Below are 12888 nucleotides of genomic sequence, written 5' to 3' on the forward strand. Positions count from 1 at the left end.
CAGGGCTCTCCTAGGTATTTATAACAATGTTGTGACTGAGCTGTCTTAGTTATGATGTCTTATATTTTAGGTGTTAACTTACAGAATTCATGTATTAATTTGTTATAACCGACTTCTCAGAATTGGAAAAGGAAAATCTTGAAGAGGAAAGGTGGAAGAATGAGTTGTGACTATAAAAGAAAGTCATGGGGAGGTGAACTCTTGAAGGCATTGGTTGTTTTTTTTTCCTATGTTTGGTGTCTGTCTCACAGATTCCCATTAGAGAAGAGTAAGAATCACTGCTTGTCATACACACAAAAATGTGTGTCACCCACATGCACACACTCCAGAAGTTTGGAATTCTGTGCAATAACTCTGTTAGTACTCAGTAAATTCTGTACCTACTACTTGCCTTGTTTCTCCAAGAGAGATGGAGCTTTTGTTGGTATCAGCTTGATAAAATACAGCAGAGGAAGAAAGACAGTTTTGTATTCCGAAATGTCTATTTGAGTCTCAGTGATGCAGTGCTCAAATAAACTACAGCACATTTAACGAGGAGCTGAGGACAGAGACACATGTACTTGGCATACCAGGGAAAGGAATTGTGTACAAAGACTAATTAGCATGAAATATGAATACATTCATGAAGGAGTCTTGATCTATAATGCTCTTACAGAGAGTATTTTTTCTATGAATTGGATAAAAAAGAAATTCAGAAGTTGAATTGAAAAAAGAATCTGTGTTGAACTGAAAAAAGAAGCAGGTTTTGTTTGTTTTTAAACAAATAAAGATCTGTATTCCTAGAAAAAAATCCCTTCTGAATGAATAAATAAAAATATTAGACTGAGAAAAATGTTTTCTCTATTGTCAGAAAAAAACAACACATAAAAGGTACTCTTCTTCATGTATTTTTTTCTTTTTTGCAACTGCATGTTTTTGTATGAATTTAAGTTAGATACTATAAAAATAGATTTCATTTCAAGCTCACATCATGATATGTTCCAGGCCAGGTTGGACAGGGCTTGGACCAGCCTGGTCCAATGGAAGGTGTCCCTGCCCATGGCAGCAGGTTGGAGCCAGGTGATACTTAATGTCCCTTCCAACCCAAACCATTCTATGGTTCTATAATTAAGTAGCCCATTCCATGATTTTTACAGTAATTTTTTGTTAGGTAAACTGTTAAGATTATCTGTTGTGGCAGTTTTCCTAAACTCTCTTAATTCTCTTTTACATGTGAGAGTTTATATCTTTATACATACATGACATACAGGGATGATGAGTTGGAGGTAAATCACTTGTCACTTCTAGGTCCGTGTTCTGTAGTTCTGTGCAAGATGGTTTTAAAACAATGTCTTTTGCCTTTTCATGTGTTGTTTGTAGCTGTAAATATGTTTTCTGGAAATTTGCTCAATATTGGTCAAGGAAATGCTGTATGTGGTTACTACTGGAAAGCTGAATGTTATAGTGCAGCTTCCTCAGCTGAGAGTTGGCCGTGAATTTGTGACCCAAACAAAGAAGGGTTAAAATAAAGGTTAGAGGAAAAGACAGAGAACAGATCAGTTACTTACTAGGAGAGTTTGTACTGATTATTATCGAGACTATGCACCTGTATTTCACTATCCTGAAAGCTTCCAGCAGAGTTCTAGGAATAACAGTGTATTTGTTTAAATAAATAAAACCCCACCATAAACCAAGATGTAGTTAAAAGCAAAATATATGGTCTTAATTGTTAAGTAGTTCTTCTAAGTCTCTATTAAAGGGATGTTCAGCAGAACCATAGTTAGCACATACTCCAGTTCTTCCTAAATATACTTTCTATCAAATGAACTAGAATGTGGAATTTTTTCTCTTTTAAAACTGACAAAACATGTCTGAGTTGCAACCTAATTGCAGTTGTACACTGTGCTGACTTGCAATGGTTCTGTATTTACAAAAAATGATCCCCCTCCGTGGGTTTTATATTTTATGTACAAAAATGTTTCTTCTTTCGTTGTTGCTGACCAAAAAAACCCCAAAGAATGTTATCTGCTTTTAACATGGATTCCTAATACGAGATGATAGTTGTTTCAACTGTAGTGCTGTTATAATGCTTTGAACAGAATATTCTGCAATTTCAAGAATTTCTGCCATATGTACATAGAGTAAGGATAGTTCTGTTACCTAAATGAAAAAAGGTTCTTTGCAGAAAGAGACAGTAAAAAGCTGTCTAAGGGATTAAAAGTTAACAATCATGCTATTAAGTTTCTGAATTCATTGAGAAATTACAAATAATAGGTACACAGGCATTGGCACAGATAAAAGCTGATAATTTTTTTGAGTTATTGAATTAGTTGTTAATTTCTAAAGGATGTGAAGTTATTAATTTCACCCCCGTTGTGTGACTGTTGTGTCTCTTATGCAGTTGTGAGAAACTGAAACTTCTCTGAAACTAAATTCTTGCAGATACCTTTTTTTGTTCTGCAATATGGAAATACAATTATTTTAGAGTAATACTGCAGAATAATTTCCCACTGTGAAAAGGCAGGTGACAAGAAATTGATGGCTTAAAGGCTTTCTAAAAGGAAAAGGTCCACATGATCAAAGTCAGTGTGGAATTATCATTAAGTTGGATATTCTGAGTGGTAGTACAAGAATAAGTTTTGAGGTTTTCCTTTTGAAATTTTTATTGTTACATTTAAGCACAGAGATGTTGCCTTCTTAATGAATCACCTTAGCCAAATTTTGCTTATTTTGGTAACATAAAGGTAAGCAGGTTACACCTGCTAAATTTAGAACATACTGTGAATTCTGTCTCTGTGTATTCTCAGAATGGGCTGAGGTGAATAGTGGAACCTGACAATGTTGGTGAAGGTGAGAGACTGGTCACTGTTTCTGCACTATTTTTAGTTGCTACAATACAAGAGGCTTAATTTAGTACTCTGGTAGGTCCCCTAAGACTAATCCTATAATGTGGAAGTAATTTATCTTGTATGTCTTAAAGGCAGATAATCATTGCCCATGTGTTCCATGGGCACCTGGGTGTTTGAAAAACACTTTGGGATACTTGGACTCCAAGAAAGCTTTTTCAAGGTAAATCTCTTAAAGGTGATAGTAACATACACGGCCATGTAGGGCTGTCTTGAGGCTGCTTGAGCCCTGTGTTTTATCTTCAGCAGGTGACTGAGAACAGATGCTTAGTAAAAAAAATGTCTGCATGTTAATACGTGTTAAAAGTCTGTCTCTTGATGTACATAGAATCAATTAAACAGTGATATTTCCAAACTTCTAGCAGTTGACATTTTTTTTTTATGCAGAGATGACATCTTTACACATAGTAGTCTTCACTGTATTTCGTCTTCAGTGAACTCATGATCTCTCAGCATTCATACCCTGTGCCATTGCTCTTCCCCGTATTTCAAACAATTGTGTTGGTTTCCAGTGTTTTAACCCTACTGCTTCTCATCTTCCTGGTTTGTTGCCTCCTTTTTCTGTCCTTGCAAGTCTCATTAATTTCATAACTAATTTGAAGATACAGAGAAAGTAAATATAAAGGCCCCAGACTAAAACTGTACATGATATACAAAATACATGATATGCAAAAGACACACACAAAGACATCAGTGCTGGCCTCTATCCAATAAGTGTCAGTGGATCTACACCATTTACTGAGGGAAACCTCACAGTTTTGGTTGTCACCAAATGCCTCCATTACTGTTTGTTTTTCAGAGAGTTACGTTAGTATTCCAGAAAGGTTTCACTGTCACAGTATATTGAAACTACTGGGATGACCTTAGATGGAGTGATCATTAGTCAGAATGATGGTGACAATGGGCAATGTGTCTTCCCTGTGACAGCGTGGGCTGTGGTGGGGCCAGTTCCAAACAAACCACTACCCTCTGATGTGTCTGGTTAAAACCAAGTAATTCTGCTCTAAAGGTTGCAGTAGCCTTGTCACCAACACGGAGGTAAAACACTTGTGTTGATGTATGGTTGGGTTGAAAGGGCTGCTGAGTATAGATTACATGCAGCTAATTAGATTTGTTTGATGCCATCCACCACAGAGCCACCATTTTGAGCATTTGTTTATGGAAGACTTATCAACATTTTACAAATAGGAACTTTTATCCTTATTTATATTTATCAACTGTCAAAGCTGTGATTACCAGTCAGCTTCACAGGCCACTGTGTACTGGTTATAGAAATGAATGGAAATCTATTAAAGCACATAATTTCCCAATTATTTTTAATAAATCCCTTTTACCCTGCGAAGTTCTGCTTTGGACCTGATGCCTATGAAGGCATCCTTTTGAATCCTCCTGGCTTAATAAAATAATAAATACTAGCTAATTACCAATATTTTTTCATACTCTAAATCAGTAGGAGTATAGAAGTCTTTTTACTAAATAGTAAATCAAATTTTTTTATGTACTAAGTCAGTGGAAATGTAACATCATGTATTTTTCTGTAGGTCAGAGTGTATGGGCAGGATGTGCCACGTAACACTCAAAAAACTACAGTAGATCTTGAAGATGGTGAATAAACTGAGGAGTTTGGGAATTAGATATGTCCAAGTGAAAGAATTTTTCATGTATATTTATTTAAAATCTTCATGGTAGAGAAATGCTTTAAGAAGAAAGAGGGTAATGAAATGTGCATTTGGAGATGTTTTACTTTAAATATTTAGTCAGGAGTTTTAAATGTCAAATATCACAGTGATAGAAGAAATCAATTTATCATGTCATTTTTAGTAACATTTTAGTCTGCTCCATTAAACACTGATATCTATTTAACTTGACTCTGTAAAGGGTTTTTTGGATCTTGGGATTTTTTTTAGTTTCATTATTTGCAAAATTCCTTTGGAAAACGTGATTCCCATAGATGTCTTTATTGGGGAAGATGAGCCTTTTACAGGCCTAATTAAGGCAAACAATAGGTGAACTCTTCATTTAAAAGATATTTATTTGTTAGACTTCTCATAGTAACAATAGAAAATGAGTTTGTTTGGAATCTTGATAAAATATGATAGCAGTTTTATGACTTGCAGTGTGATTTTTTTCTTCCTGAGACTTGGGTTTTTTTGGGTTTGTTTTTGGTTTTTGGTTTTTTTTTACCATTGGAAGTTGTATGGATAAAAGGTATGTCAGAATCCGGGAAATCATGATAGCTGTCCTGTCTCACAGTTTTGTGTTGATGTCAGAGGAAAAAATATAACTGGGACATGTGACTGTTTAAATTAGAAATGCTATTGTAGGCAACATTTTATTTTCGCAGGCAAATGTCTTCTGTGACCCACATAAAAACTCACTATATTAGTTTTAAAATGCACTGACCGAGCTCATTAGTCAAGCACGAATATATGGGCTGCAAAGACCTGCAACGTCTCAGGACACCCAGCAAGGATCAGCATCTCTTGGGAGCTGATCCCAGCACCTTCACGTGCAGGGTCACATGTGTTGAAGTGGTGGCAGTGGCCAAGGGAGGAATGGGGTTACACGATCCTGAGGCTTTCTTCCATGTCAGTATTCGTGGAGAAAATGGGAGAGAAGAGCTCATGGAAAAGGCTACTGGCTTTTATTCCAGCTTCTTACAGCACAACACAGTAAATTAGGCCCATGGAGGATATTTTTGATTTAATCCTTGTTTGCCTGCTCTTGTTTGATTTCTAATGTTCATTTGTATTTCTGTGACCATTTGCTTGTGATGAATTGTTAATATTTGCTTACTGTCTTACAGCAAAAGCAACATCTTTTAGACTGGTCTTTAGCAATAAGTAGAAGAGGGCAAAATCAGTTGTGGTTGTCTTTTGGGGTTTTTTGTGCCTTTGTTTGTTTGTTTGTTTGGGCTTTTTGGGGTTTTTAAAATAAAACATTTGTGGCCCAGATATCAACTTAATTTCAAGCTGTTGATAGAAAGCTGAAAGCCACCACAATACAGTTAACTAAGTCCATTTTAACTCTCCAATTACTACATGAGTTCTTGCTGCAGACCTTCAGAGTGCGCTTGAAAATTAGACCAGTTATAGCAATTTTAGGGCAATTTTAATAGAACAGAAATATTTCATGTTAAATTAATGGTAGTCATTAATTGTGGTGGTCAAATATAATAGCAGTCAATTATAAGAATGAATAATAGGAGTGTAGATCCCCTACTATTTTTAAAAAAACCCTAATTTGTAAAGCTAAGTTATGATCTTTTTTATTCTTCCGCAGAGCATAATCTGTTGGGTTGATGCCACTTCCTTCAGCTTGATTACATTAATTAGGCAAAAAACATACAAGATTGCAAGAGGTTCCATGTTTTTCCTCCCAGTTTTATTTTTTTTTTTCATCTTAAGAGCTCAAACTAAGATTCAGATCAATTCCTTGCTTGCTTTGTAATAATTATTTTTTTTAATGCTGTACCAGGTATTTAGCTCTTCTGATTGCAGAAAGGACAGAGTGACAGCAGGAGTGCTTAATTAATTTTACTTCAGGAATTGGTAACTGAGTGATTTTAGGTGAACTGAAAAATGCCAGGTGGCATTGGGAATAAACATGAGATCCCACAGCTGCTGCCTGAATTGACAAGAGGCGTGTCTGGCATCTGCTAATGCTCTTCCATTTATCTATGGATATTTGGGGAAATGCTTTGCTCATTGTCAAAGTTAGACACCAAATGACTGTGTGGAAACTATAAATGAATTTGGATACCGAATCACTTCAATCTCAGTTTATGCAGTTCATGAATTGCATGACCCACATGTTCTCCAGGAAAGGTGATGTGATCCAGGACAGAGTGGCTTCAGCTGTGTGAACTGTGGCCCCTCCCAGAGCCCCTGCTCTGGGGTGCATTGGATATTTTCTGGTTTCATTGGATACAGGACTGGATAGAGAATGCCTGCTTGGTCCCTACTCTGTTTAGCCTGCGCTGTTGCCTTCTGACTTGCTGCCAGTGTCAGGGCTCTGCTCATTCAGGATGCTTCTCCCAGGTAACAAGTGACAGGGCAAGAGGAAATGGCCTCAGGATGTGCCAGGGGAGGTTTAGATTAGACATCAGCAAAATTTCTTCACAAAAAGGGTAGTCAAGCATTGGAACAAGCTGCCCCAGAAAGTAGTGGAGTCACCATCCCTGGAAGTGTTCAAAAAAATATGTAGATGTAGCACTTAAACACATGGTTTAGTGGTGAACGTGGTGGTGGTGCCAGATTGATGATTGGACTTGATGATCTTAGAGGATTTCTAAAAATTCTATGATTGTATGGGCAATTTGCACTTCTTGCTGATCAACAGGCCATTGGCATAATTTGTCTAGAGCACAGAGAACTTTTTCAGAGTTCATTCTGTTGCCTGGAACAAGAGCTTGGACATGTTTCATCTACTTCACTGAAACAAGTGCTTGGTGGAAGCTTCCAGGCTAACACTGAGAGCTGTGCTCCCTGCCCAGACCTTGGGCACTGCTGCACCTCTCCATGAGAGCGTGGAAATGATTTGTCAGGGAGAGGGAAACATTCACTGATGGTGTACTGGGGAGGAAAAAGAAAAAGTGCAGATTGGACACTACTTTATTTTACTTTTCTCTCTCTTCCCTTTTGTTTGAATTTAATTTCCATTTTTGAGTGCCTCTAGAAACAAGATGGAAATAAAAAGCAATCAGTAACGTCCCAGGATCATCAATTTAACCAGGCTTCAAGAAGTTTCATTATGTTCAAGAGAATTTACTGCATTTTTGTGCTAAAAATTACTTTCCAAACCTTCAATGGCATTCCTAGGTCATTATTCCATTTTTGTACCTAGTTGTATCACATAGGGATTTTTTGAGTAAACTCTGTAATTGTTACTTTCAGCTGTTCAACTCCACTCTTGTGAGTGTAGTTTACACCCCTTGCAATTGTATGTGCACTTAATTTTTTTATCCTATACTTCTGTACTAGCCATAGTTCTTTTCTCGGGTAAAGGGAATAACAAAGCAATTAATTTCCTTTGTATATTTACTTATGCTGCCAAATACGAGTAAATGCAATTGGGAAACCCTTTGCCAGATGGAAATAAGATGAAATTACTTATTCATTTTCCATGACGATATAAGGATGTTTTTGTTCACTGTGTGTACAGACTTGACAGAAATTGGAGATTAAGGCTAAGGTTAAGGCAGGCTAAAGCTAAAAGTTCACCTAAATCTCTGCTTTCTCCACACTGTAATTCAAAGTTCTCCTTTTTATCTCCTTTAATTTTCATTCTTGTCAGATTCATGACTGACAGTTTTTGTTATTAATTCTTATTAAATTTTTTTTTTTAAAAGAAAGGAATTTTATATGAACTGGACATTTCAGCTCATAGTAAAATGCTTTACCAGCTTCAACACCATTAAATAGAATCATGTATATTTCTAAAAATTTGTCATGACTACTTTTAAAACTATTCAGTAGCTGAATTGATGAACAGGTGAGAAATGATAATTTTCAAGAACCGTGTATCCTGATTCTTTTTGCTACAGAAGTACTGATGTTAGAATATTTTTCTTAATTAAGTCTCTAAAGTATTTCAGCATGTTTTCCTGTGTTCTTTGCCACAGTTATCATTAGTCTAACCTAATGTGTTTTAAACTCCTATAACATTTTGTTTAGTATACCCTAAATGGGTTCCAAGGGTTTCAAGCAGTGCACGTTCAGTGGGATTAAATGAGTTCCCAGCTGAAGGTGTCACTGAAGGGACACCCTCGAGCTGCACATGTGCTGGGTAATGTCAGATGAACTGCAAACAATCCCTTGCAGCACGTTGCATCAGCTTTTTCCTCCAACACTGATAAACAAATATGTTATTACTAACAAAATAGAACTCCAAGTTAGAAAATAAAGTTATGTAATGTTGGTGTTTAGGTCTGTGTTTCTGGCCTTCAGAAAGATGTCTGTGTATGCTAAAGCTGGCACGTGCTCTCCTTAACTTTATCATGCTGGCTGTGTCCTTCCTTTTCCCTCTTTTGTCTGCTTGAGATAAATTATAAAGAAAAGTAAACCCAGCCAAAACCTTCTACAGGTCTAACTGGTGAGAGATAATTGCATATTAGTGGCTATTTTGCCATGTCAATGACTATTAATTGTTGTTTGGGGTTTTTTTTTAATGCTTTCCTGATTCTTACTTCCTCCCAGCTGAACAGGGAAATCACTTTAAACAACCAAGAGAAGAATTTTCTCCATTTCTTGAAAGCAAAAAATCCACAGATGTATGTGTGCTGGTTTGTGTGTGTACATATTTATTCCAAACACATATGTAAATCCAAATATACATCTACATAAATTTGTATGAAATGGGATTAACCATCCTGGAGAAGCACAGAGATGTAGGGTAGGGGATTTAAAAATGCTTTGCATAAACACAGCAGACATGCATGAGCTTTGTCTGTTATCCCAGACATGGTCATCTGAGGACAACCTGAGAGGCCCTTTGGAGTCTGAACTCTTCTGATACACATGCTGCTTTCCTGTGGGGATGAAATACTTGGACTTCTGGACACTCTGCTGACAATTTGGAAGGAGATATTTGTCAGTTTTGCAAAGAATGACTTGCTAGAGAACCTAGACAGGCTTAGCCACTTACTGGAGGATTCTGCCATCCAGGGCTGTTAATGCAGGGGAGGACTGATAGAGACTTGATTAGTATGTTCTGGGAGGTGAAACAGCTGACTATAGAAGGCTGAATTTGCATCAAACCTTACTTAAGGTGAGGAAAAAGCTTGTCACGTTCTGAAAGAAGAAAAGCAAACTTCATCAGGGTGCTTGGATGTGGATGGCTCAGCAGGGAGTTGGGGAGGAATTGGACTCGTGGAATAAGGCTTCAGAGCTGAGAGCTGAGCTCTTTCTCTCAGTGATTTATTGCTTACTCAGTTGGGGTCAGAAAGTAAGGAAGTTGCTTCTCTGCTACACCTTTGTTTCTAAAATATGACTATTTTTGTTATGGAAACTTGGGTATGGTAGTGACCAGGTCTGGGTGCTGTCTGTAAGAACTCGGTTTAAAAAAATACTGATTTGGAATGAAGGTGTAAACCAGTCCCATTATCAAAGTGCTTTGATGAATAATCACAGCACTAAACTCAAGGCCTGTATGAAGTAATAGAGGTGCTTGAGCTTCCAGATTGATTTTTCGACTTGCTTTCCTGAACTACCTTGTGTTGTTTGCTATAAAATCCTTCTTTCATCTCTCCCTCTGGTTCTGTGCCATCAAACCAAAATGTGTCTCATCTTTAAACAGGTGCTTGTGAAGGGAGAATCTGACCAAGGGTCAGGATGTTGGGCAGCAATAGTCTATTGATTCTGAAAAGTTCCAAGTATCTTTTTAAATGATTTAATTATTTTTCATAATTCTGTAATCCATGGTTCTGTCACAGTTGAGTCACTGCTGAAATGAACTGTGTGATCAGAGGAGAGAGTCACTGATAGAAGAGGGAAGGGCATAGCTTTGTATAGCTCTGATGCTTCATGCCAGCTCAAGTGTGGGTCAAACAGTGGTGGAGAAATTCTAGTAGTTGTCTAATCTAAAAATTTTAATAATGTTTCTTTCTGTCTATGAGTTTTGGGTTGGTAAGTTTAGTCTTAGTGCTATATTGTGACTTTAGTGCAGTCACATAAGCATCTGGCTCTAGTGCTTCTATGATTTTTGTGAATAGGCATGAAGTTAACTTTGAAGGCCCATGCATGGAAAGATAAGAACCTTTGGAAGGAACATGTTCCCTGGGCTTTTTTAAATAGAAAAAACATAATTTAATCCAGACATTTAATATTTAGAAAATGGATTATTTATAACTGATGGTGTTATAGCCCTTCAGGCTTTAGTAGGTAAGAGTACCTGTGGTTTATTGTAAAACTTTTGAACAGGATCTTCTGTATTCTAAATGTGGTTCCTAGTTTTACATCGACTAGAGGAATGCACCTTGGATACAGATGAGGAGAAGTAATAAGGACAACTGATTCTTTGCCCTGTACAGGCAAAGTTACTGTTGTGAGTTGTGACTCAGCCCATCCTCTGTGTGTGTATGAAATATTGTGTGCTTAAACCCCAAACCACTGTAGTAGCTGAATAATTTAAAACCTGTTTTATGTTGGGCTCGTGTAACACCTTTGCCCTTGAACTCTTGCTCACAAAGGTCTTTCTCTCACTGTTTCTGATCAGACTGTGTGAATTACCAGAGTAGGAAGAAAATTTCCTTTGTGTGAGGTGACATTTAATAACAAAAACATTTGTTACTCTTGTTTGCTTTTTAATTTTGTTACCTCTGCAGTTTTGCAAGCCACAGGACTGACATGGTTACCCACTGGACTATCTGTATTTATTGTCATTTGCTGATTACAGAACAGGTTTGTCTTTGAGGCTCCCAACTACTGTGAAAAGTCCAGTGCTCTTTGAGTGCTTTGTGAGGGTGTGTGTTGCTCAACACTTTAAAGACTCAGTCATATATGGAGATGTAGAGGGTTTAATTCTTAAACAGATTGAGTTTGGAATAGGTCATTGATCTTCTTGAATCATTTTTCTCACCTGTCTCAGTAGACACAAATCCAGGCTTTGCAGTACCTCCTGTTGATATAACACAACTCATAATTCTTGTTGCCTTCTCATGGGACAACTAATTTTTCACTCTTGGGTGGTTTTTTGTTTGTGTTGTTGAGCACCTGGTCTTACTTCCTTGTTTAATTGAGAACAATTAGTGATAAGGGTCTGATTACTTGATGTAGTGTCACTTTAGGATTTTAAATGGCAGATCATTATAGTTAAAGGGTCAGTGCAGGTGGGAATTTTGAGGATTATCTGGTGATGTGTAGCTCTATGCTTTTACAAATACCAAGCCAGCTAGTTTGCAGAGAAATGGCAGGGCAAGAGGAGAGCAAGTGTTCTTGAATCATCTTTCCTGTTTAGATTTTCCTGCTTTAAGCTCTTTAGTGGTAGCTGGAAATGAGGGAACTATCTGGTACTGGCTTAGTTAGCTCTGGTACAAAAATGCCCAAGGTAAACTAATTATTCAGTGTTATAACCCAATAGAATTGCTTGGTGCCAGATGTTTTACAAGTAGTAATGTAGTAATGTGTGTAACGAGACAAATATCTGTTTTCTATGTTCTTTTTTTTTTTTTTTAGTATAAGAGGTAGAAACTGAAGTTTTTTTTTTGTTCTTCACACTAAAAATTATCATCTTTTCTTAGGAGATATCTGTAATAAAACCCATGATAGCTTATTATAGTACAACAGAAAACAGTGCTCAGAGAAGAAAACTGTTTTAAGTCTGCTTGAAACTTCCTCTTAATTTGACTTTCCAATTTTTTAGTTACTTTTGAATGACTTAAAATATTCATTAAGTTCAATTACTCTTAAGCACGTTCAGATTCTATTCCTTCAGTGCCAAATATATTACATGATATTTAAAAGGAAATAAATCCTTGTTAATGGGTTTACTTAATTAATGCTTAAGAAAATTCTGTGGAAATAGACTATTTTAAATTATGCAAGAAATCAGCTTATATTTTAGGTACTTCAATACCACATTTCTTTCTATATAATTTCAAGTGCTGAATAGAAGTCATTGCTAATTTCAAAGAAATCAATTAAAAGGTATGCTATTTTCTTAGTTGGTTTTGCTCTTTAGCACTGACAACATAAATAATTAGTAAAAACATACCTTTGTTCAGTGTGATAAATATCAAATTACTAATTTTGTTGGTTTCGGATGAAGAACTTATTAATATTATTAATATATCAACAGAGGGCACTCGTGTGCTTTGAAGTGACACCAAGTCTCTGCATTTTTAAAAGTGCTGGGAATAAATTTGAGCTGAAGTGAAATTTTGTGGGTTAAAATATATAATTATTATTTGATAGTGCTTGGAAAAATCGGTCATTGTCATATTTTTATTTCATACTCCTTCTACTTTGGAAATTTGCTTTGTGTCTTTGGATATTTTACAGTGGGT

The 12888-nt window shown here is 36.5% G+C and overlaps 1 protein-coding gene across 6 annotated transcripts in view; it reads left to right on the plus strand.

The window, feature by feature from the left end:
* DIAPH2 (diaphanous related formin 2) overlaps positions 1-12888 on the plus strand; it is a 192492-nt gene that overhangs the window by 50391 nt on the left and 129213 nt on the right. The gene's annotated exons all lie outside the window — the stretch shown is intronic.

This window comes from Myiozetetes cayanensis, unplaced genomic scaffold (genome assembly GCF_022539395.1).
Source record: "Myiozetetes cayanensis isolate MyiCay16 unplaced genomic scaffold, myiCay2020 scf15, whole genome shotgun sequence".
NCBI classification, from domain to species: domain Eukaryota; kingdom Metazoa; phylum Chordata; class Aves; order Passeriformes; family Tyrannidae; genus Myiozetetes; species Myiozetetes cayanensis.